The sequence below is a fragment of the Scyliorhinus torazame genome, chromosome 5, assembly GCF_047496885.1.
Source record: "Scyliorhinus torazame isolate Kashiwa2021f chromosome 5, sScyTor2.1, whole genome shotgun sequence".
NCBI classification, from domain to species: Eukaryota; Metazoa; Chordata; class Chondrichthyes; order Carcharhiniformes; family Scyliorhinidae; genus Scyliorhinus; species Scyliorhinus torazame.
The window spans coordinates 182,866,650-182,891,495 of NC_092711.1; positions in this window are offsets into that span (position 1 = coordinate 182,866,650).

The following is a 24,846-nucleotide window of genomic DNA, read 5'->3' on the forward strand; positions in this document are numbered from 1 at the left end:
AACACGCTGGACGATCTTAACGCTAAACTTTCCTCTCAAAGGTAAGTAAGAGACTGATGCGTGCTCTGTTTCACGGAGACATGGCTCACCCCTGCCTCACCAGTGTGTGCCATAAAACCTGACCGCTTCTCAATACACCAGATGAAATGCATGGTATCATTGGCCGAAGCAAAGGATGGAGGGGTTTGCTTCCGCATTGATCCCTCCTAGTGCTTGGATGTACAACCCTGGAGAAATACAGTCCCCCAGACTTGGAACACCTGACTCTGAAGTGCCTCCCACACTACCTTCCATGGGAGTTCCTTTCTGCCATTAATTCGGCGGTCTGCATCCCATCCCAGGCGGGAATTTAGAAGGCGATTGACTAATTGTAAATAACAATGAAAAATAATACCCAGAGACATTGTTCATCGTGACTAGGGACTTCAACCAGGTCAACCTGAAGAGTGTACTGCCAAGTTTCCACCAACACATCTCCTGCTTGTTTCGAGCACGACACCATCAAACCGTTACCAACTGTGCCAGCAACCTCGGACACATACCATACCTACCCTCATACCACCACAGCTTGCAAAGTTTGATCGGCCTTCTTGAAAGTGAACGCTCGGAAAGCTGAACCTGATGGGGCCCTGGTCATGCACGGAGATCCTGCAAGAACCAACTGGTGCACGTGTTCGTGGACATCGTCTTCAATGTCTCCCTACTCCACCTGTTTCAAGAATGCTACCACCATATCGGTGACCAAAGAAGAACCAGGCAAAGACTGTTTTTTTCAAAGACTACCATCTGGTGACCTTGACATCGATGATTATGAAGTGCTTCGCGGGGTTCGTCATGAGACACATCAACTCCATGCTCCCCGAAAGACTTCATCCACAGCAATTTGCACACTGCCACAACCGGTCCACAGACGCCATTCCTTAGCACTACACTCATCCTTGGAGCATCTCGAAAACAAGGACTCCCACGCTAGACTCCTTTTCATTGACTACAGCTCCGCCTTCAAACCCAAAATCCCGGCCAAGCTCATATGGAAACACGAAAAGCTAGGACGTGACTCCTCCCTCTGCAATCAGGATCCCTCTCCCTCAGGATCTTCGACTTCCTGACCCACGACCACAATCAGTAAGGATAAACAGCAACAGCTCCTCCACAATACTCCTCAATACCGGGACACGCCAACGCTGCGTATTTAACCCCCTACTATACCCCCTATAAAGGCAGGACTGTGTGGCACAATTTTGCTCCATCTCCATCTACAGGTTTCCTGATGACACGACCATAGTGGGTCGGATCTCGAAGAACGATAGGTCAGAATACAGGAGGAAGATAGAGAACTTAGTGGAGTGATGGAACGAAAACAATCAGTCCCTCAATATCAACAAAACTAAAGAGCTGGTTATTGACTTCAGGAATCAAAGTATCGTCCACACTCCAGTTTGCATCAATGGTGGCGAGGTGGAGGTGGTTGACAGCTTCACATTCATAGGTGTGCACATCAACAACAATCTGTCCTGGTCCACCCACGTCGACCCTACGACCAAGAAAGCAAAATAGCGCCTATCCCTTCTCAGGAAAGTAAGCAAATCTGGCATGTCCGCATTGACTCTCACCAATTTTTACAGATGCACCATAGAAAGCAACCGATCTGACTGCATCACAGCTTGGTATGGCAACTGCTCGGCGCAACACCATAACAAACTACAGAAAGTCATGAGCAGAGCACAGTTCATCTCGCGAACCGGCCTCCCATCCATTGTCCATGTCTACACCTCCCGCTGCCTTGGGAAAGCGGCAGCGCAATCCAAGAGCCCTCCACTCGGGCTTTTAACTTTTTAACTGCTTCATCAGGCAGGAGATACAACATTCTGAGAACGTGCACTAAAAGATTCACAAACAGTTTCTTCCTCGCTGTTATCAGACTCCTGAATGACCTTCATATGGAATGATCTGATCGATTCACACATCTTCTCTACTGCGTAATACTGTACTCCTGTATGTTTCGCTCGATGCATGTGTCTATGTACTTACATTGAGTATTTATGTATACCCTATCTTTTTCTCATGTATGGAATGATCTGTCTCGACTGTGAGAGAACAATACTCTTCGCTGTTCCTCGGTACACGTGACAACAAAACAAATCCAATCGAAATCCACACAAAGCTGCAGGCTGGCTATCCGACCTGGCAGAATTTCGCAGGCTGGAGAAAATAAATCTTGCCATCAGGTGGCCGTAAGAGGATTCCCACAGGACGTGGAAGCCGTTCACTAACTTCTTCCAAGATCTGTTCGTAGCCAGCAAACAGTACACCAAGGGCAACGAGGAGGCGAGAGGGGGTGGGGCGGGGGGCGGGGGGGGGGGTGGGGGGGGGGGGTGGGTGGGGGGGAGGGAGATGACACAAACGAGCCACCGGACAAAGAGGAAAAGCAAAGAGGGAGCGGTGAGGGGAGGGGGGACGGGGCCGCTGTAATGGCTATATAATTATTCCCAGTGAAATTACATGCAGTCAGATGAATGAGTGACCGAGAGAAAAAGAGACCGAAGAGGGGAAAGGTTGAAACCCGTGAGCCACGTTGAAATATGTGCAGGTTGACATTCACATCTTCACAAATATTCAAAACATGTGCACACAATGTGCAACATACATGTGCATAATCCTCAATTGACAATTTGTAATTTTGTGCAAAGCTCGAAGGTTCAGACACTGAACACGGCTTTGAAGTAACTTTGTACTTCAATCAATAGCAAAGCATTTAAAGAATAGAGCAGTCTCGAGATTTCCAAGGGAAGTTTAAAGAAACATTGGGCAATTACTATCCATGCAGGGATTCTATTGTTGTTTGTGATAGAAAATCTGACGTATCATGAGCTATTTTCAGATTCAATAGGAATATTTTCAATGATCAAGCACTCAGGATGCGAAATTATTTTTTCAAGCAATTAGAGCAAACTAATTTAACAGTGCGATTAATATTCAGCACAAAACGAATGTTGGCATTTGTTCAGCGAGATTTGAAATACATCCAGGGCTGCCTACCTACGTCACAATATTTCTCGATGAGATGTGGCAAACTCCATCATTGGCATTGCACGCTCTATTGAAAATAAAGATGCCGGTGTCTAATCTTGAACCAAGAGTTTTTTGAGCTCTTTCCCCAAGTGGAATAGATGAAATATGTCCCTTTGATCTGGACGTGTTCGTGTTTCAGTTGGTTTAAGCAATGGTGTATAATTACTGCACTGGAACAGGCAAGCTCTCTAGCCTGTGTCTCCTGGTTGATACTAACTTCTGCATCATGCAGGTGTACCGGCTTTCACACGTGTGGACACTGCGATAAATGGCAAAAGAGAATTGGCAAGCTAAACAGTGGGCGAAGGTCGACCAGTAGACTGAGCGCTCCTCGGTGTGGCTCTGTCGGTGGATCAGCTTTTCAACGTTGCAGTCGAATGCATTGCTGCAATTGGGACAACTGAACATCTGTTAAACAGTGTGCGCGCATGATGTGGAGATGCTGGCGTTGGACTGGGGTGAGCACAGAAAGAAGTCTGACAACACCAGGTTAAAGTCCAACAGGCTTGTTTCAAATCACTACCTTTCGGAGCACTGCTCCTTCTTCAGGTGAATGAAGAGGTATGTTTCAGAAACATACATATAGACAAAGCAAAGATGCAAGACAATGCTTTGAATGCATGAGGAGGTACTCATGTTGGGGGGGGAGGGGGGGGGAGACTTGGCTATAATTTTCTGCTTTGCGATTTTGCGTTGTCGCGCGGCCTTCATGACTTATATCCAAGTTCCGGACACATGAGTATGGCCTCAACCGGGACCTTGGATTCATGTCGCATTACATTCATCCCCCGCCATCTGGCCTGGGCTTGCGAAATCCTACCCACAGTCTTGGCTTGAGACAATTTATACCTCTTTAACCTGGAGTTACCCCATCTTTTGATCTGTAAATACTTAATTCCCTGCAAATGCTCGCATTCAAAGCATTGTCTTGCATCTTTGACTTTGTCTACATATAAGTTTCTGGAACATACCTCTTCATTCACCTGAGGAAGGAGCAGTGCTCCGAAATCTAGAAATTTAAACAAACCTGTTGGACTTTAACCTGGTGTTACAGGACTTCTTAATGTGAACGTATGAATGGGTCTGTAGGTGGAAAGTGTGAATTAAGTAGCATTTATGCTGGTGGTTACTAATGGTCACACCATCACCCGATCGCTTGTACCCTTTGGTGCCTCAGCAGTTTGGAACGTCTGTGTTTTTTTCATGCACATCGGACAACTGATGTGAATACACAGATGATTAGCAGGCCGTTAAACTACCTCCACCATATCCAACGGAAAATTGACCTGAATCAAGCGCACGAAATGCGCAGCGCCATAGAGACCTCATTTGTCACGGGATCGGCTGGACCTTTACAGATAGCCACAGAGTCAGGATGCCCACCTCCCATCTCCGTGAATTTTCAAATCTGTCTCAAGGTATCTGGATTCTGAGGCTAGCTCTGGCACCATGATTCTCTGACCCCCACCTTCATCTCACGGCCCTTTCAAAATCCCGGCCCTATTTCATACAATTTCTTGAAAAGAATTCCAAAGCAACTTTACAAATTGTGTGGTTTAATGATGAGGCAGAGGTGGTGGTTGTTTCATTAATCGAGAGGGCTGGCTAGTGTGTACCGCAGGGATGTGTGACAGGACCCCAAATGTTTACATTATATATTCATGATTTGGACGAGGGAATTAAATGTACTATCTCCAGATTTGCAGATGATACAATGTTGTGCGGGAAGATGAGCTGTGTTGGGGATGCTCAGATGCTTCACTGGGATTTGGACAGGCTGAGTGAGCGGACACATGCATGCCAGCTGCAGTATAATGTAATAAATGCGAGGTTATCCACTTTAGAAGCATGAATAGGAAGGCATATTATTATTTTAGCGAGGGTAAATTGAATATGTTGGATACTCAGCAAGACCTTGGTGTCCTCGTGCATCAGTCGCTGAATGTAAGCTCGCAGGTACAGTAGAAAGTATAGAAGGCAGATGGTATGTTGACCTTCATAGAGAGATTATTTGAGTATCGGAAAATATGTTTTATTGCAATTGTACAGGGCATTGGTGAGACCACACCTGGAATATTGTGTGAAGTTTTGATGTCTTTATCTGAGGAAGGATCTTCTTGATATGGGGGAGTACAGCGAAGGTTTGCCAGGCTGATTCCTGGGATGGCAGGACTGTCATCTGAGGAGAGACCAAGGTGGTTAGTATTATATTCATCGGAGTTTAGAAAAGTCAAAGGGGATATCACAGAAACGTACAAAATTGCAACATAATTTGTCAGGGTAGAGTTAGAAAAAATGTTCCCGATGGTGGGGAGCCGAGAGCTAGGGGTTGTAGTTTGAGGATAAGGGGTAAACCTTTTAGGAGTGAGGTGAGGAGAAACATCTTCACCCAGAGAGTGGTGAATTTGAGGAATTCGCTACCACAGAAAGTAGTTGAGGTCAAAACGTTATGTAATTTCAAGAAGGAATATATAGCTCTTGGGGCTAAAGGGATCAAGAGATATGTGGGATAAGCGGGATCAGAGTATTGAACTTGATGATCAGCCATGATCATAATGAATGATAGAGCGTGCCCGAATGTCCGAATGGTCTGCATCTGCGTGAACAGAGTCGACCAGTTAGTTGCGGACGGGTGGAGGAAATACGACTGCTGATTTGATTGCTGCCCGCTTATAGTCCAAAGACAGGTGAACCGGTTACAGAGCGAGAATGTGCAAAATTGCAGAAGGCAGAGCAAAATTGCGCTCCGTTCACGGAATGCAACCACTATTCATTCTGCCAGGCGACAGGTGCCCCGAGATGCATCCTGACGAGATCGACGAGCCAACAAAGGCAGAAAAAAGGATGGATGGCGGCAGATCTGGAAGTGATAATCCTTGTACTTGACCCAGACAGCTCGCTGACTGCACTGCTGCAAGAGGGTACAATCACAGGCGAATCATAGAATATCGAATCAATGCTGAAATCGCCGTTCGTCCACCGAGTGTGCACTGAAACTCACAAAGAGCACTCTGCATAGGTCCACAACACCCCCCCCCCCCCCTCCAATCCCGCAAGCTAATCTTCACGCCTTTGGGCACGAAGGGGGATGACCAATGCACCGACCCAGCACATGTTTGAACTGTAGGAGTAAACTGGGGACCGGGCGGAAGCTCATGTAGACATAGGGTGACCATACAAACTCCACACAGACCGAAACTGAACCCAGAACCCCGGTGCTGCGAAGCAGCCCTGTGTGCCCCAGTGAAATGGAACCTAAGAAATGATGCAGCATAGAAGGGGACTATTAAGGCGTTAACATTAATTCGTCGTGGGGTATTAGATTTACTAGAAGGAACATTGCTGAGGCATTCATTGGTCCTGCGCAGTCAGTGTTGAATGGCCGCGTGTCAAATACCATAATGAAGTACCGCCATCGCAGAAGTGGTGTGTGTCTTGGTTGGCGGGGATTAGAGGAGGCACTGGATCTGGGAGGCGTACAGGCTGGGGAAGTTACTACAAATGGTACGGAAAACGCAGAGCTCAGAAGACAAGAGGAAAGGATAGCTGCAACACAAAGAACTATTGGTGCAATAGCGGTCATTAGTCCGTCTAGCATGTTGCTCTATTTATTTCTTCTCTGTGCAGTAGGACATGAACGCGAACAGCCAGGTGCCAAATCCAGAAGATGTGCAACATCATTCAAACTAGAAGGAGGAGAAATATATCCACGACGTGGCAGCCAATTAATTTCAACGAATTGCTCAACCAGACAGATCCATCTACGTTGTGGGAGCTGGTGTGCAAGGAGCAACAAGGTTACAATCCAGCTTGGGCAGACCAAGGCATAAGTGAAGGCAGAATACTGGCTCCCCGATTAGGGATTGGCGATGGGTGACGATTCTGCCTTTGACAGGAACATGCATATCCCATACAAGAATCGAAATATCTTCCCTCCCAACACACCACGTTTCAATTCTATTGTTCTCCAGCATCTTCAAGTCTTGCACAAATGTTGTTTTTGTCCCAGGCAAGAGAGCTGCAAACGATGTGCCAACAATTTCTTTATCTGACTGGCTAATTAATGTAGCGTTTCTTACATGTTTTTAAGTTCATAAACTGAATAATCATTCAAAACATCTTGAAATGGGGTCTCTGCGTTACAAGGTCAGGATAATGTCATGCTACAATATAAAGTACAGTTCATGTCGGATCTGTTTTTCAACTGTTAAATATTTTATTAAATAGGTTAAGTGGATATTTCACCCAAGTCTTTAACTCCTCTCTGATTTTATTTTGGGTTCCTGCATAAATAAATGGGTTGAGGCAAGAACTCAATAGCAGAAACATATACCCAAATTGCTGGAGAATAAATGCGGCATTAGTGAAATCGGAAACAGAGTTATATGTAACATTCGAAATTTGGACATAAACGATGTTCACAAAAAACATAAAATACGACAGGATGAATGTTCCCGAGATGGCGAAGAGTAAAGCGATGGACTTTCGCCGCTTCTCCACCTCTGGGTCACTTTTATTCTCTCCGTTACTCGAGTTCCTAAGTCTCCTGCGGGTTCTATTGGCCGCTTGAATGTGTCTGACAGTCAGAGCATTGAGCAGTAAAATCAGAATGAAAGGCAGACAAGGAGTTAAGATTAAACGTATCCAGTCATATGCAGTCCATACTGGTGATGTATAATAAATATCTCTTATGACGCAGAACCAGGGTACATTGTTAATGACGTATCTTGGTTCAAATTCGAAATATATGAAGATGTTTTTAATGCATGTCAGTATGCACACGATAACTATTACACGCACAGCAACCTTCGGTGTGCAATATCTTATTTTGAGCTTTTGACAGGAAATAGCCACATATCGATCAAAGGTGAATGCGACCGTTAACCAGGCAGAGCTGTCAATGGCGGCGATATTTAATGCGGCGCGGAAACTGCAAACTGGTGTGATAGACAGGAAACTGGATGGGAAATACGTTCCAACAATTCGGTTCAATATTACAGCTGTCACCGTGACCAGGAGGTCCGTCACTCCCATGGACACCAGGTAATTAATGATACATTTGGAGAGACCGCATTTTTTTCGACTCAGGATCACAATCACTGCTAAGTTGGCTGAAATCAAGAGAGAGAAATAATTCATTTTAACCATTCGGCTGCTAACAAAATCACAAGGTTCTCAGAATTCTGAGGAATATTTAAAGATTCCTGATATGTTCCGAAGAACATAGAACAATACAGCACAGGACAGGTCCTTCGGCCCTGCAAGCCTGCGCGGTCCATGGTACTTACCTAAACTAAAAGTGTATGGACTTACGGAGTCCGTATCCTTCCATTCCCACCCTATTCATATATTTGTCCAAATGCCGCGATCGTACCTTCTCCCTCCACCTCCACAGGCAGCACGTCCCATACATTTATCACCCTCTTTGTCAAACCTTGCCTCGCCCATCAGTTCCAAACTTTTCCCCACACGCTTTAAACCTATGTCCCATACTACCTGACTCTCTTAACCGAGGAAAGAACATCTGAATATCCACTATGTCCATGCCACTCATAATCTTGTTGACCTCTATCAGGTCGCCTCTCAATCTCCCTTGTTCCAGTGAGAACAGACCCAATTTATCGAACCTCTCCAGATGCTCTGCATTCCAGACAACATCCTAGTAAACCGCATCTGTACCCTCTCCGAAGCATCCACATCCTTTCTAGTAGCGTGGCGACCAGAATTGTACACAATATTCCAAATGAGGCCTAACTAAGGTCCTGTGATATGGCAGCTGCAACATGACTTGCCAACCTTTATATTCAGTGCCCGATTGAAGAAGGCTAGCATGCCGTATGCCTTCTTGACCAACTTATCCACATCCGTTGCCACTTTCAGTGATCGGTGGCCGTGCACGGCCAGATTTCTCTGCAAGAGTTCGACAATTTATTGTGTAATTCCTGCATGCATTGGAACTTCGAAAGTGCAATACCACACACTTATCCGGATTAAATTCCATCTGCCATTTCTCCGCCCAAGATTCCAATCAGTTTGTATCCTGCTGTATCCTCTGACAATCCTCTTTACTATCTGCTACTCCACCAATTTTTGTGTCGTCAGCGAAATAACTAATCAGACCAGCTACATTTTCGTCCAAATCATTTATATGCATCACGAACAACAAAGGCACCAGAACTGACCCCTGTGAAACGCCGCTAGTCACAGCCTTCCGTTCAGAAAAGCACCCTTGTACGGCTACCCTCTGTCTTCTGTGCCCAAGCCAGTTCTGTATCCAACTTGACAGCTCTCCTCTGATCACATGTGACTTCACCTTTTGTACCAGTCTACCATGAGGTAACTTGCCAAAGGCTGTATTGAAGCCCATGTATGCAACATCTACTGCCTTTGCCTCATCTTTCATCTTTGAAACTTCCTCGAAAAAAACGATCAAATTAGTGAGGCACGACCTCGCCTTCACAATACTGTTCATCTCTAATAAGTCCATTTGTTTCAAAATCTGAGTAAATCCTGTCTCATAGACTTCTTCCAATAATGTCCCTACCACTGACGTAAGGGAGCCTGTAATTTTCTGGATTATCCCCGCTGCAGTTCTTAAGCAATGGAACAAGATTGGCTACTCTCCAGTCCTCTGGAACTTCGCCTGTAGCCAATGAGGGTACAAAGATTACTGTCAAGGCCCCAGAAATTTCTTCCCTTGCCTCCCTCAGTATTCTGGGGTAGACCCCATTAGGCCCTGGGGACTTATCTACTTTAATGCTTTCTAAGATGCCCAAAACCTTCTCTTTATAAATGTCAACATGACTCAGAATATTTACATACTGTACCCGAATCTCCTCATCCACCAAGTCCTTTTCTTTGGTTAATACTAAGGCAAAGTATTTAGTATTTTTTCCATTTCCTCTGGTTCCATAAATAGATTCCCTCCAATATCATTGAATGGACATCTCTTTCTCTGGCTACCCTCTTGTTCTTTGCATATGTATAAAACGCCTTAGGGTTTTCCGTAATCCTGCTTGCAATCTACATTTCATGACCCATTTTAGCCGTCCTAATTCCTGATTTAAATTCTTTCCCACTTGCTTCATATTCTCATCAAGGGCTTCAACTGTCCCAAGCTTTTGAGACCTGAAGAATGCTTCCTTTTTCTTTTTGACAAGGTCCATGATATCCCTTGCTATCCAAGATACCCTCTTCTTGTCACCTTTACTTTGCGTCCTCACAGGTACATGCCGGACCTGAATTCTAATCAACTGACATTTGAAAGACTCCCACATGCCGGATGTTAATTTTCTCTCAAACAGCCTCGCTCAGTCACCATTCTCCAGATCCTGCCTAATGCTGTTGTAATTAGCCTTTCCCCAGTCTAACATCTTCATCTGAGGACCACTCTTGTCGTTTTCCATATGCACCTTAAAACTTAAAGACTTGTGATCACTGTTCTGGAAGTAATCTCCTACTGAAACTTCGATCACCTGGCTGGGCTCATTTCCCAGCACCAGGTCGAATATGGCCCCTTCCAGTGTTTCAAATTCTGCTCCCTCCATGCCTCTAGCAGTAAGTGTGTCCCAGTCAACAAAGGGAAAGTTAAAACGACCCACCACAACAACCCTATTGTTTATGCATCTTTCCGGGATCTGTCAGCATATCTGCACCTCTTTCTCCCGCTGGCTGCTAGGAGGTCTGTAGTAAAGCCCCAAAATTGTGAAAGCACCCTTCCTATTCCTGAGCTCTACCCAGATTGTCTCGCTGCCTGAACTATCCAGGGTGTCCTCCCTCATCACAGCTGTGATATTCTCCTTAACTAATAAATCCACCCCACCCCTTTTGCAGCCCCCTAGATCTTACGTGGAGCATCTAAATCCTGGAATGTTTAGTTGCCAATCTTGTCCCTCTTTGAACCAAGTTTCTGTAATAGCAACAATTCTCCGTACTAATTCAAGCTTTAAGTTCATCTGACTTACCTGAAATATTCCTCGCATTGAAACTCATGCACTTCAGCCCACCAGCCCCGCTGCATTGACCAATCACTTCCTGCATGCTCTTCTTCTTAATCTTACTGGCCTTAATATGTAGCTCTGCCTCAGTTATTTCTCCCGCTGGCCTACTGCACATGTTCCCACCCCCTGCCATACTAGGCAGTTCAATCTGTTTCTCTGACCTCTATTTTCTCCTTACTAGTTACTGTCACCTCTTTACTACCCTCTGCCGTCCTGCATTGGTTCCAATCGCCCTGCCACATTAGTTTAAACCCTCCCCAACAGCGCTAGCAAACAACGCTCCCAGTCCATTGGCTCCAGTCCTGCCCAGCTGTAAACCGTCCGATATGTAATGGTCCCACATCTCCCAGGACCGGTTCCAATATCCCCAAAATCTGAATCCCTCCCTCCTGTACCATCCATCAAATCACACATTCATCCTGTCTAATCTGTCATTCTTACTCTGACTAGCATGTCGCAGTGGTAGCAATCCCGAGATTAATACCTTTGAGGTCCTACTTTTTAGTTTATCTCCTAACTCCCTAAATTCAGCATTTTTGTGACGACCACAAAGAATCCAGCACGAGTTTCAAGGATACAAAGAAATAACATTTATTTACAATAACATTTCTGTACACAACAGCAGCAGCAACCTCGCTTGCTGCTTACTCCTTCCTGCTCGTTCCAAACTGGCCAGCTTTATTTCTACAGGGAGTCTGCTAATGATTTCTGCGCCCCCCTCATTGGGGAAGCTCATGCTCCCACAGGATTGTGGAATTGTCATTAGTCCCCAGCCAATGGTAAGGAGGCAGGTTATAACATCCCTCTCCCTCCAAAGTCCAAGGAATCCACCGAAGGCCCTGGCAAAGGAGGGCGTCGGACTCATTTTGCCGCAGGCCGGACACCATTTGCACGAGGCACTGGATCGGGCGGCATGTAATGAGATGGAGACCGGCGCTTCCGTGATGAACGGCTTAACGTTTGTACATCCACGGCCCGTGGGCTCGAGGATTCCCCCTCTGATGCGTTCTGTTTCTCCATCTCAGAGTTAGAGTCTGCTGCCTCTGTCATCTCGGCGTCTCTATCTCCACGCGGTTCTGTAACGACCTGCGCAGGCATTGAGTGAGGCACCAGAGGAAGATTGTGAGGACTACTTTGCATTGTATCTGGTCTCTGCGGCTGTAGAAGCTCCGGGGGCGCGGAATCTTTGGAAGGGATAGTCTTCTTGACCGAACGTGGTCTTCATGTTTGCGCTGGAGACGGCCCTGGGCTTGCACCTGGTAAGATATAGGGCCCGTTTGGTGAAATATTACGCCAGGGACCCACTGGGCACCAACAGCAAAATTGCGAACAAACACTGGGTCACCGGGCGCAAACTGCCGAATGGGCCAATGCCGTGAAAAACCCTGTCCGTGCAGTCCTTGTGAGTGGCGTACTTTGGCGCCAATGTCCGGGAAAACCATACTAAGGCGGGTGCGAATTCTCCGGCCCATTAGGAGATCTGCGGGAGCTGCCCCAGTCACCACATGGGGGGTGGTCCTATACGAAAACAAAAAGCGAGCCAGTCTCGTGTCCATTGACCCGGAAGACTGCTTCTTTAGGCCTCGTTTGAATGTCTGCACTGCACGCTCCGCCAACCCATTTGAAGCTGGGTAGTCAGGGACAGTGCGGATGTGGCGTATGTCGTTCATCTTCATAAACCATGCAAACTCCTCACTGGTGAATGGAGTGCCGTCATCCGTGACCAGGACCTCGGGGAGGCCATGTGTACTAAAAGACAAACGCATCTTCTCAATTGTTGCTCAGGACGTTGTGCCTAGCATCTTATGCACCTCTAGCCATTTAGACTGAGCGTCGATTAATAAAAGGAACATGGATCCTTGAAAAGGGCCTGCGAAATCCGCATGCAAGCGTGCCCAAGGCCGCCCTAGCCATTCCCAGTGATGTAGGGGCGGGGCCGGCGGAAGCTTCTCATGCTCCTGACAAATGGAGCAGTTTTGGGCCACCTTCTCAATGTCGGCGTCGAAGCCTGGCCGCCAACATTTTAATTTTGGTCACACCCTGATGCCAATTGTGCAGGTCTCTTAGTATCAGCAACTGTCCTTTTTCCGGGACAATCACAAGCATCCCCCACAACAGGATGCCGTCTTCCACGCTGAATTCTGACAGCTTGGTGGAAAATGCCCGCAACTCGTCTGGGAGCTGTCTATGCTGCCCACGATACAGGACTATGTGTCGAACCTTTGACAGGACTGGTTCCGTCTGGGTCCATTCACGGATCTATGATGCTGTGACAGTGAAGGTGTCCATAAATTTTAGGGTTGTAACCACCTCACCCGTCGTGGGGGGTCGACATGCGGCCGGTCGATAAAGGCAATCAGCTCAGTGCGTCGGTATTTGCTATCTGCGTTCCTGGTTTGTGCTCCAGAGAATACTCGTATGCAGCGAGCAACAAAACCCAGCGCTGGATGCGTGCAGAAGCAATGGGCGGTATTGGCTTATCCTCTCTGAAAAGTCCCAGCAGAGGGTTATGATCAGTCACGATAGTGAAGTGGCGGCAATACATGTACTGGTGGAAACGTTTCACCACAAAGACCACTGCCAGACTCTCCTTCTCGATCTGCGCGTACTTTTTTCCACTGTAGTCAATGTGCGGGAGGCAAAAACTATCGGCCGCTCGGCCCCGTTCTCCATCTTGTGTGACAGGACGGCCCCAATACCATCTGGGGATGCATCACATGTGACGAGCAAAGGCTTTCCAGGATCATAGTGGGTTAGTAACCCAGACGACGATAATTGTTGTTTTACCCGCCGGAAAGCGGTTTCTTGCGGCTGACCCCCAAACCCAGGTGTGATTTTTCTTTTGCAGAAGATGCAACGGGGCCAGCGTAGTTGCCAGATTGGGGAGGAACTTCCTGTAATAGTTCACAAGGCTGAGAAAAGAACGAAGATGCGACGTGTCAGTCGGGGCGGGGGCCTGTTGAATCGCGCGCACCTTCTCTGTGACGGGGTGCAAACCTTCACGGTCCACCGGATAACCCAGGTAGACTACTTCCTTCGCCTGAAAGATGCACGTTGTGTGACATAAACGGACTCCAGCCTCCGAAAAGCGTCTAAGGACAGCCTCCAATTTTCGAAATGTTCCTGCTCCGACGTCCTGTGATCAAAACGTCATCTAAGTAGACAGCGACACGCGGTAAACCTCTCAAAATGCCCTCCATAACATGTTGAAAAATAGCGCAGGCAGAGGATACTCCAAAGGACAAACCTGTATATTCATACAGGCCCCGGTGTGTATTAATCGTTACATATGGTCGGGAGGCAGGGTCCAGCTCCAACTGTACATAGGCGTGACTCATATCTAAATTTGTGAACGAGAGTCCACCTGCAAGCTTTGCGTAGAGATCCTCTATGTGAGGCATTGGATATCGGTCAAGTCGGGAAGCCAAATTCACTGTAGGTTTATAGTCGCCGCACAAGCAAACTGTGGCATCGGGCTTCATTACAGATACAATTGGTGCTGCCCAGTCAGCGAAACGGACGGGCCTGATAATACCTAATGATAATTCTACCTTCTCGAGCAAGGCGTAAGGCACCGGGCTTGCCCGGAAATACTGCGGTGTGGCTCCTGGTTCGACTTGGATATGGGCTGCGGCCCCATTTATTTTCCCCAAACCGGGCTGGAATACATCTGGGCATCGTCCTCGCACCACAGTCAACCCTCCAGAAACTGTTTGGAGGATGTGCTGCCACTGCAAGCGCAAATAGCGCAACCAGACCAGACCCAACAGGCTGGGCCAATGGCCGCGCACCACGGTAAGTGGGAAACGCCCCTCCTGGCATCCATAAACAACAGGGGTCATCGTAGTTCCTGCAATGTCCAAAGGTTCCCCCGTGTAGGTGGCCAACTTGTCCTGTGTGTCAGTAAGGGTCTGTATACCCTGCTTGATGCGGTCGAATGTCCTTTGGGCGATCACGGAGACCGCTGCGCCAGTGTCCAACTCCATTTCAAGTGGGTGACCATTGACCCATACTGTCACTTTAATGGGGGCCACACGGGGAGCTGCCACACAATGCAGCTGCAGGCAGTCGTCCTGCGTCTCCACGTCCTCAGGAGTAGTCGCCGCAGGTTCATCCACATGAAAGGTATGGCCCCTGGGCTGGTCCAAGTTTCGGTCGGAACAACGGCGCCTCTGGCGCCCCCAGCACCGGCGTCAGCGCCTACAAGTCTGACACGGACATGGCTCCTCATCCATTTGTTCTGGAGAAGGCTCCCTTTGGGGAGGAATGTCCGACGTCCACTGGCGTCGATTCGGACGTCGACTCGCCCAAGATACCGCAGGAGTGCGGGGGACGTTTTCGGACGGAAGGGGTTGCGCCCCACGGCATGCACTTCCATTCCGTGTATCTCCTGCACTCCTCGTTCTGCGCTCTCTCGGGACAATACTATTTGAATGGCCTGTTGAAAAGTCAATGTTGGCTGAGCTAACAACTTTCTCTAGGTGGCCGCATTGTTATTACCACAAACCAAAAGGTTGTGTAACATTTCTGACAAGGTCTCACCATAGTCACAGTACTCCGCAATCATGCGTAGCCTGGATAGAAAGTCGGCAAGGGATTTTCCTGGGGTCCTCTCAGCGGTATTAACCGGTAACGTTGGACTATCGTGGACGGGTTTCGGTTAAAATGCTGCCCCACTAAATTCACACGTTCATCAAACGTTTTGGTGTCCGGCGCAGCTGAGTACGTAAGGCTCCTAATCACCCCAAATGTATGCGGGCCGCAGGCGATGAGCAATATGACCACCTGGCGCTCGTTTTCGGTGATATTGTTTGCCCGGAAATAGTAACGCATCCGTTGTGCATACTGGTTCCAGCTTCCCAGCACAACATCAAAAACATCCAAACGTCCGTACAGAGGCATGGTGTAATAGAAAACAACTTCCAACCTGTATCCAACAAAAATCCAGGGAGGTGGCATCAGCAGTGTGGACAGCTGTTCATTTTAACCCTCATCGTCAGTTTTGTGAGGGCCACGAAGAATCCAGCACGAGTTTCAAGGATACAAAGAAATAACATTTATTTACAATAACATATATATATACACAACAGCAGCAGCAACCTCGCTTGCTGCTTACTGCTTCCTGCTGGTTCCAAACTGGCCAGTTTTATTTATACAGGGAGTCTGCTAATGATTTTCCGCCCCCTTCATTGGGGAAGGTCATACTCCCACAGGATTGTGGGATTGTCATTAGTCCCCAGCCAATGGTAAGCAGGCAGGTTATAACAAGCATGTGGGACATCCTCCCGTTTTTTTACCTGTATCGTTGGTGCCTACATGCACCACGAGAGCTGGCTGTTCACCCTCCCCCTTAAGAATGTCTTGCAGCCACTCTCAGGCATCCAGGACCCCTGCACCGGGAAGGCAACATGCATCTGGAGTCTCGTTCACGTCCGCAGAAACGCCTGCCTACTCCCCTTACAATCGAATCGCCTATCACTATAGCTCTACCACTCTTTTTCCTGCCCTCCTGCGCAGCAGAGCCAGCCATGAACGGTGCCATGAACCTGGCTACTGCTGCCTTCCCCTGGTGAGCCATCTCTCTCAACGGTATCCAAAACGATATACCTGCGTGGGAGGGAGATGACCGCAAGAGACCCCTGCACTGCCTTGCTACTCTTCCTCTGTCTGGTGGTGACCCATTTCTATCATTCAGTACTCCTTATTTGCGGTGTGACCAACTCGCTAAACGTGCTATGCACGACTCTGCCAGCATTGTGGATGCTCCGAAGTGAGGTCAGCTCCAGAGCTGTCAAGCAATCTAACGGGAGATGCAGATGGACACACTTGTTGCACGTGAATGGGCCAGGGACAATGGACGTGTCCCTGAACTCTCACATCGCACACGAGGAGCATGACGCGGCTCTGGGATTCCTGTCATGCCTAACCCCTTCAGGTAACTTACAACAAGTACAACGCCAAGAGACAAAGGAAAGGAAAAACTACTGCCCAGTCACCAGCCAACCATTTACCTGCTGGTTGAAGAGACTGAATCTAGCTTTCTACCCTCTAGTAAGTGTGAGAGAAAAAAAACATGAAACAAAACATTGACCTTACAAAATGTAGCTCAGAATCTACTCCGATGAGCCTCGGAATGAAAGGATTAATGACATGAATCACCTGATTTATATAGAACCACTTACCGACTCAGACTGAACTCCGTTTTTCTCTTGTTCAGCTCTGCTCCAGATATGAAGGGCTTACCTGCTAGAATGGAAATGGAAATCGCTTATTGTCATAAGTAGGCTTCAAATGAAGTTACTGTGAAAAGCCCCTAGTCGCCACATTCCGGCACCTGTTCGGGGAGGCAATTACGGGCTGCTAGTCACTAATCAGCTCTCCCCTTGTAGTCACCTGCAGCAGGGCAAGGTCACTCTCTGAAAATGTGAGTGTAACAAAACCAGGGTCAAAAGCACCTCCTCCCACCCAGCCTCGAATTCCCACCGAGCTTCAAATTCCCAGCTCCCAAACTCACTTTTTGATTTGTCTCACTCCGGTTATGTCTTCTCTAGTTCACTGGGAGTGCTCACTGGCAGTTAGTTTTCAAATCACCCTTTTACATAGGTCTGAGATGATTCACCCACCTAGTAACTTTAGGTCAAAGCAGTTCCAATCAGTGCCTCCTGATGAGGCTTTAGGTGACTGACAGTTAACTGCCACTCAGTTACGCGAGTGGGTGGGGTAGCCCCTTATTAACCCTTACTGCACAACTTCTAGACTAAATTAAACTACTGAAATTTAAAAAGGAACAGATTTACCAATGGGTTGGGAAGGAAGCATGTTGGAAGTAAACAGTTATTTACGGGTATAACTAGAGTAATACCAATTGAAGCAATCAGGCAGATCACTGTGATTCAAATATTAGAGCCAAACCAACAGAGGACAGCAATTTGTCTAAAAACATTGGAAATGAACCTCAATAACCCCATACATAAAACCATACAACAAAACACAAAATATATTTAACATAACTTTCATGTAGGTTAATACCAAAGCAACCAACAGTACGTGTGGAAACTTAACACAACGGTTTATTTCTCTCTGACTCACTAAACTAGCTGCTTTCAAATAATTATGTACATCTTGGATTAGCGTTTAACCCAAGATTGAACTGGACCCTCAATTTAAGTATTGCGGTTAAAACACACGAAACTCACAGTCTTTCTCGACAACTTATGTCCACCAATGGGCTCAAGTCAGGTGTGTGATGGAATAGTAATAGATTCGGAGAGTCATACCGCACAGAAAAAGCACTTAGGCCCATCTTGTCTGCGCCTGTCAACAAATAACCACCAACCTATTCTAATCCCATTTTCCAGCACTTGGCGCATAGCTATGCGTTCCTTGGCGACTCAACTGCGCATCTACGTGCTTATTACATGTTATGACGTTGTCTGCCTTCCCCACACTTTCAGCCACCGAGTTCCAAACTCCCAACACCCTCTGAGTAAGAAGGGTTTTCCTCAGGACCGCTCTCAACCTCCTTCACTAAACCCCCTGGGCGTTCATCCCTCCAACAACGTGAAATGTTCTTTCCTGTCTACTCTATCTATACCCCGCACAATTTTAGATATCTCAATCATGTTCCGCTTCAGTCCACTCTGCTCCGAGGAAAACAATCCAAGTCTATCAATCTCTCTTCATAACTAAATTCTCCAGCCCAGGCATAATCTTGGTAAATCTCCACCGGAGCCTTTCCAACGCAGTCACATCCATCCACGCTAGGTGGATTGGCCCGGCTAAATTGCCCCTGAATTGGAAAAGTTAGAAAATAATAAGGGCAGGGATACCATATGCCTCATTTACCGTTGTATCCGCCCACTCCACGACCTTAAGGGACCAGCGTACATGCACATCTAGGCCCCTATGATCCTCGATGCTTTCCAGGGTCCTGCCGTTTATCATGTATTCCCTTGCCTTGTTTTTCCTGCCCACACGCATCACCTCACACTTATCCGTATTGAATTCCATTTGCCACTGAACAGCCCATCTGAACAGCCCATCCATCGTCTCCAGTGATCGAAGGCTCACCTCTTCACTATTTATGGCCCCACCAATTTTCGTACCATCTGCAAACTTACTGATCAACCATCCGACATTCATATCCACATCAGTTATATAATCCAAAAACAACAAGGCCACTAACAATAATCCCTGCAGGTCACCACTGGGCACATGCTTCCAGTCAGAAAAGCATTCTGCTTCCTGCCATTCTGTCAGTTTTGGATCCTATTCGGCAAATGTGTGGCGATCCCGTGTGTTCTCATCTTCCCTATCAGTCTACCTTTTCAAATGCGGTGCTGAAGTCCAAATAGATTATGTCAAATACATTTCCCTCATCTGCTCGCCTGATCACCTCACCCAAAAGTTCAATCAATTTGGTCAGATATGACCTCCCCTAATCAAAACCAGGCTGACTTTTGATTAATCCCTGCCTCTCCAAATGCAGATTAGACTGAGTGGCCTGTAATTTCGTGGTTTATTCCTCCCTCCCTTCTTTAATTATTTTCGTCTTTTGGGGGGGTTATTTAGCGTGGCCAAACCACCTACCCTGCACGTCTTTAGGTTTTGGGGGTGAAACACACGCTGAGACGGGGTCATTGTGCAAATTCCACATGGACTGTGACCCGGAGCCAGCTTCCAACTCGGGTCCTCGATGCGCTCCCTTCTTTAATATTGGTGCCACATTGGCAGTCTTCCTCTCCTCTGGCAGCTCCCCTATTGCCACAAAAAAAATGAAAGTTATTGCCAGCGCGCCTTCTATTTCCTCGCTAACCGAACTCAGCAGCCTGGGGTATATTTCAACTGACCCTGGAGATTTGGCTACTTTTGATCCTGCCAGACCAGTCAGAACCTCCTCCCTGTCTCTATTAATGTATTTAATGTTATTACAGTCCTTCGCCTGATTTCGATGTCACACTGTGCCCCTGACGAGTAAACACTGGCGCAAGTTATTAACTTAGACCCCTACCTACATCCTCCGGCTCCGCACACAAATGGCCACTATGGTCCTTCTTGGACCCTACTCTATCCCCAGTTATCATTTTACTCTTAATATATTTGTAAAACAACCTGGGAATCTTCCTTTATTTTGAACTGCACTGCCATTTCCGACTATGATTGACTAGGGGCTTTTCACAGTAACTTCATTTAAGTCTACTCGTGACAATAAGCGATTTTCATTTTCATTTCATTTCATTTCATTTTCATTTCATTTCATTTTGTCATTCATTTTATTTCATTTCATTTTCATGTCTTATTTTTCTCTCCTAATTTCTTGTTAAGTTCCCTCTTGCATTTTCTATACGTCTCAAGAGCGCCTGCAGTTTTGAGCCCGCGATGTCTGCCATAAGCCTCCCTTTTCCTCCTGATCCAGTGCGGTACATCCCTCAATACGCAGAGTTAACTGGCTTTCTTGATCGGAATGTGTTGGCCTCCACTCTCCCTATTTCCTTCCTTAATTTGTCCCAATGTTCTGTAAACGTGTCCGCTCGCAGTCAACTCTGGCCAAATCATATCTGATAGGAGGAGAATCGGTCTGACCGCCTCCCAACCCGCAACTCCGGCCCCGCCCCCCCCCCCCCCCCCCCCCCGCCCCCCCGTTTAGAACTTTGATCTCTGGCCAATCCTTGTCGATTTCCAGACGTTTGGTGGAATTAATTGCGCTCCAAGTTAAAACCCAATTAACGTGACACCAACCAGTAAAACTAAACAGCTTGTCTGGTTGCCACCTCATCCTCCATATTAAACTTTCACTACATCCACCTTCCGAGACACATAGAGGCAGTAGTGTGTACGACCAACAAGATAACATGCAGAAAATCAGCAAAGTTCCTTCAACGTTACGTTCGAAATCTTGGACCTATAACAGCTCGGTGGTCAAGGACCGTACCTGCATGGGAAAACCTGTTCTCTGTTTTTGTGCTATTCTTTTGCGGCCATTGTGTCAGGAAACTAGAACAACCTTCCTAACCACCCAGTGTGCGTACCTGCAACATCTGACCTGCAGTGGTGGAGGATAACGGTTTAGTTCCACTTTCTAAAGGTAAATTCAGGATAAACAATAAATGTTGGCTATTCCAGTGATGTTCACATCCCCTGAAAATATTATTGCATAAATACAATGGCTTGCAAAATCATTCACCATTGGAAAAGCCAGCTGACAATTTTGATCAAAATATCCAGGGGTTTTTACTTACCCAAGTCAAATGAGAACCAACTCCATGGAAAATAATGCCAACCATATAAAACACCATGGGTCCCCTGTTAACCTTTCGATTTTTATTTCCAAGTAACAGTGCCATTAACACAATGCCACTTACTGTACTTCATCATGACAGTGTGGTAATTCAGCACCATGGGCTCTCTCTCAATGCCATCGGAGAACTTACTTTAAACCAACAAATGTTTTTATACCATTCAATCATAGATGTAACGTCAATGAAATTCCATATACCCAGCCAAAACAGCATAGATTTTATTCGCTTTACCAATGCCAATAAAATTGAAAAACATTTACATGATAAGATATTCGCAAAAATTGGGATAAGTGCTTAATTAAAGCCACGAGCTTCTACCTGCCACAACAAATAGTCGAACATTAAAAACGGCCATGAATACATTATCAGTATTAAGAAGAAACTATGCTGGGAAATGGATGAAATCACAACATTAAATGACACGAAGTATACCAATAATATTGTGGAATTGTGTCAGTAAATCGAAGTTTTAATTCAACACTGGCAAAGTGTTTCGTAATGTAATCGAGGTTGAATTATTCCCTTTAGAAGAAACACTTCATACGGTTGGACAGGAAATTATATTTCACTTGACGGGAGGAAACATCTGTAAAGTAGAGATGAGTTACTGCTAAAATTAGAGAATTGCCTCAGCTAAATAATAATCCACGCAGCTACTAAATGACTACAAACCTGGAACGCCAATTGCTGCAAGCACGGGATAATAGATTGCAAAGACAAGACCTTTTGGTATCGCATGCATTTCTGTCAGAAACTCTAAGCGTCGTCTGATGTTCGCTGCAAATGGTCACTATTATATCTTATGCCAGACCCCAGAGAGCCAATTAGTTGGCTACTCATTTTACCTTAATTACATTGCATTAATGTTTCATTAAAGTTCCTGTAAATTGCAGATTAGCGCAGCTGATCCTCGTCTGTTGTTTTTGTTTTGGTGAAATGGAATGTTTTCCTCATGTGACCAGATACATTTCGAAAGCGAAATGCCAAGAGACAATGAAGCAAGACAGTTACATTTTGTTTATAACAAAAGCAATGACTGTCACAATATTGTTTTCGGGCTAAACCAGGGGTTTCACGATATTGACCACAGTGAGAAATGCAAATCACTCTCGTAAAACACAGCCAAAGTCTCACCATTGATAATTATTCTCCGCCTGTGGTCACTAGTCAGCTGCACTTATGTTTCACATCTATTGTGAGACTGTGTACCCACGTTACCATAAATCTGTGCAGGGTCATTTTGTCAGGGACGGTTTAGTCATCTTATATCCGTGGTGCATTTGCCCCCTTCGCATATTTTAATACAGTTCGACTTCCCCAGTTCACCGGCGTTTTATGTAATGTGGAATGGTCCAGATCACCCTGAGCTGTTCCAGTACAACAGTTACGTTCAGTGTACGCATGTGCAGTTTAACAAGGTACATTCGTTTTCAGAATGCCCCATTAATGTCTGCAAAATTAGTGAAAATTGGACTTCTAAAGCATAAGTACATTTCGTGTGTACAATTCGAGTGCACTTTGGTTCCATCCAATATGAAGCAGATTAATTCAAGCATACCCAATTTTTCCCAGGTAGGTTAAAGGTTAAATTATCGTAGCCAGGCAGCACGGTGGCGCAGTGGTTAGCATTGCGGCTTCACGGCGCAGAGGTCCAATATTCGATTCCGGCTCCGGGTCACTGTCCGTGTGGTGTTTGCACATTCTCCCCGTGTTTGCATGGGTTTCGCCCCCACAGCCCAATGATGTGCAGGGTAGGTGGATTGACCACGCTATATTGCCCCTTAATTGGAAAAAATGAATTGGGTACTCTCATTTTTAAAAAATTATTGTAGCCAGGTGCATTTAACTACTATTATTGCCAATACAGTCAGATCCAGGGCCAGTTCCGCTCACTTACATTCAGTACAGTTAAATCATAAATGGCAGACGTTTATGAAAATAGTGAATGACTGACAACAAATTTCTATCCCAGTAAGGAGGAAGGATTCGATAAAGTCGGCAGATGACCATAGTTGCCCAAGGAAGTTAAGCAGACTATTTAACTGAAAAATAAACGTAAAATGCGGAAAACATGCTAAGCCAGAGAATTTTAATTCTTTGAAAACCAAGAAAAGATTTCCAAACATAAGAGAGAGATCATAAGTTATGAACGAAAAAGCAAGTAATATAAAAACGGAGAGTGAGAACTTCTTTCAACATATGAAAACGGAGAGGAAGGCCAAAGCGATAACACGCGCCGAGTAGAATGAGACTAGATAAATAATGATCTGGAACCACTAAATGGCAGAGGAGTTAATAAACACTTTAACATAGAACATAGAAAATACAGCACAGAGCAGGCCCTTCGGCCCACGATGTTATGCCGAACCTTTGTCCTAGATTATCATTGAATTTACAGTGCAGAAGGAGGCCATTCGGCCCTTTGAGTCTGCACCGGCTCTTGGAAAGAGCACCCTACCCAAACTCAACACCTCCACCCAACACCAAGGGCAATTTGGACATTAAGGACAATTTATCATTGGCCAATTCACCTAACCCGCACATTTTTGGATTGTGGGAGGAAACGGGAGCACCCAGAGGAAACCCACGCAGACACGGGGAGGACATGCAGACTCCGCACAGACAGTGACCCAAGCCGGAATCGAACCTGGGACCCTGGAGCTGTGAAGCAATTGTGCTATCCACAATGCTACCGTGCTGCCCATGAGAACAAATAAATCTACACTATATCATTTAACCGTAATCCATGTACCTATCCAATAGCTGCTTGAAGGTCCCTAATACCTGAGTTTTAACGGTAGAATTAACAAATAACATTCTTTAAAAATACGACGCAAGCAAGGGGCAAAGGCAGGGAGGAAATAAAATCCATGACAATCATTAGAGAAAAAGGAGGCGGAAAATAATTCGGGATAAAGGCGGATGAATCCGATGAACCTTGTGGGTTCCATCCTACGATATTAAACGAAGTAGCTCCAGGGATATTGGATACACAAGATCTGCCAAGAATGTTTAAATTCTGGAAAGGTCCCCGAGGAAAACTGCCAACGTAACACCTAAAAAATGAAGGGAGCCATAAAACAGGCAACAGTAGGCCAGTTCCCTGAATATCTGTCATTGTGAAAATGTAACATCCCTTTATAATTAAAAGCAAATTACTGCGGATGCTGGAATCTGAAACCAAAGCCCAGCGTTGACAAAGGGTCATCTGGACTCGAAACGTCAGCTCTTTGTCGCCCTACTGCCAGACCTGCTGAGATTGTTCAGCATTTTCTCTTATATCCCATTGTAAATTGCTTAATACTGGAACATTTAGGATTGGATTGGATTGGATTGGATTTGTTTATTGTCACGTGTACCGAGGTACAGTGAAAAGTATTTTTCTGCGCGCAGCTCAACAGACCATTAAGTACATGGGAAGAAAAAGGAAGAAAAGAAAATACATAATAGAGCAACACAACATATACAATGTAACT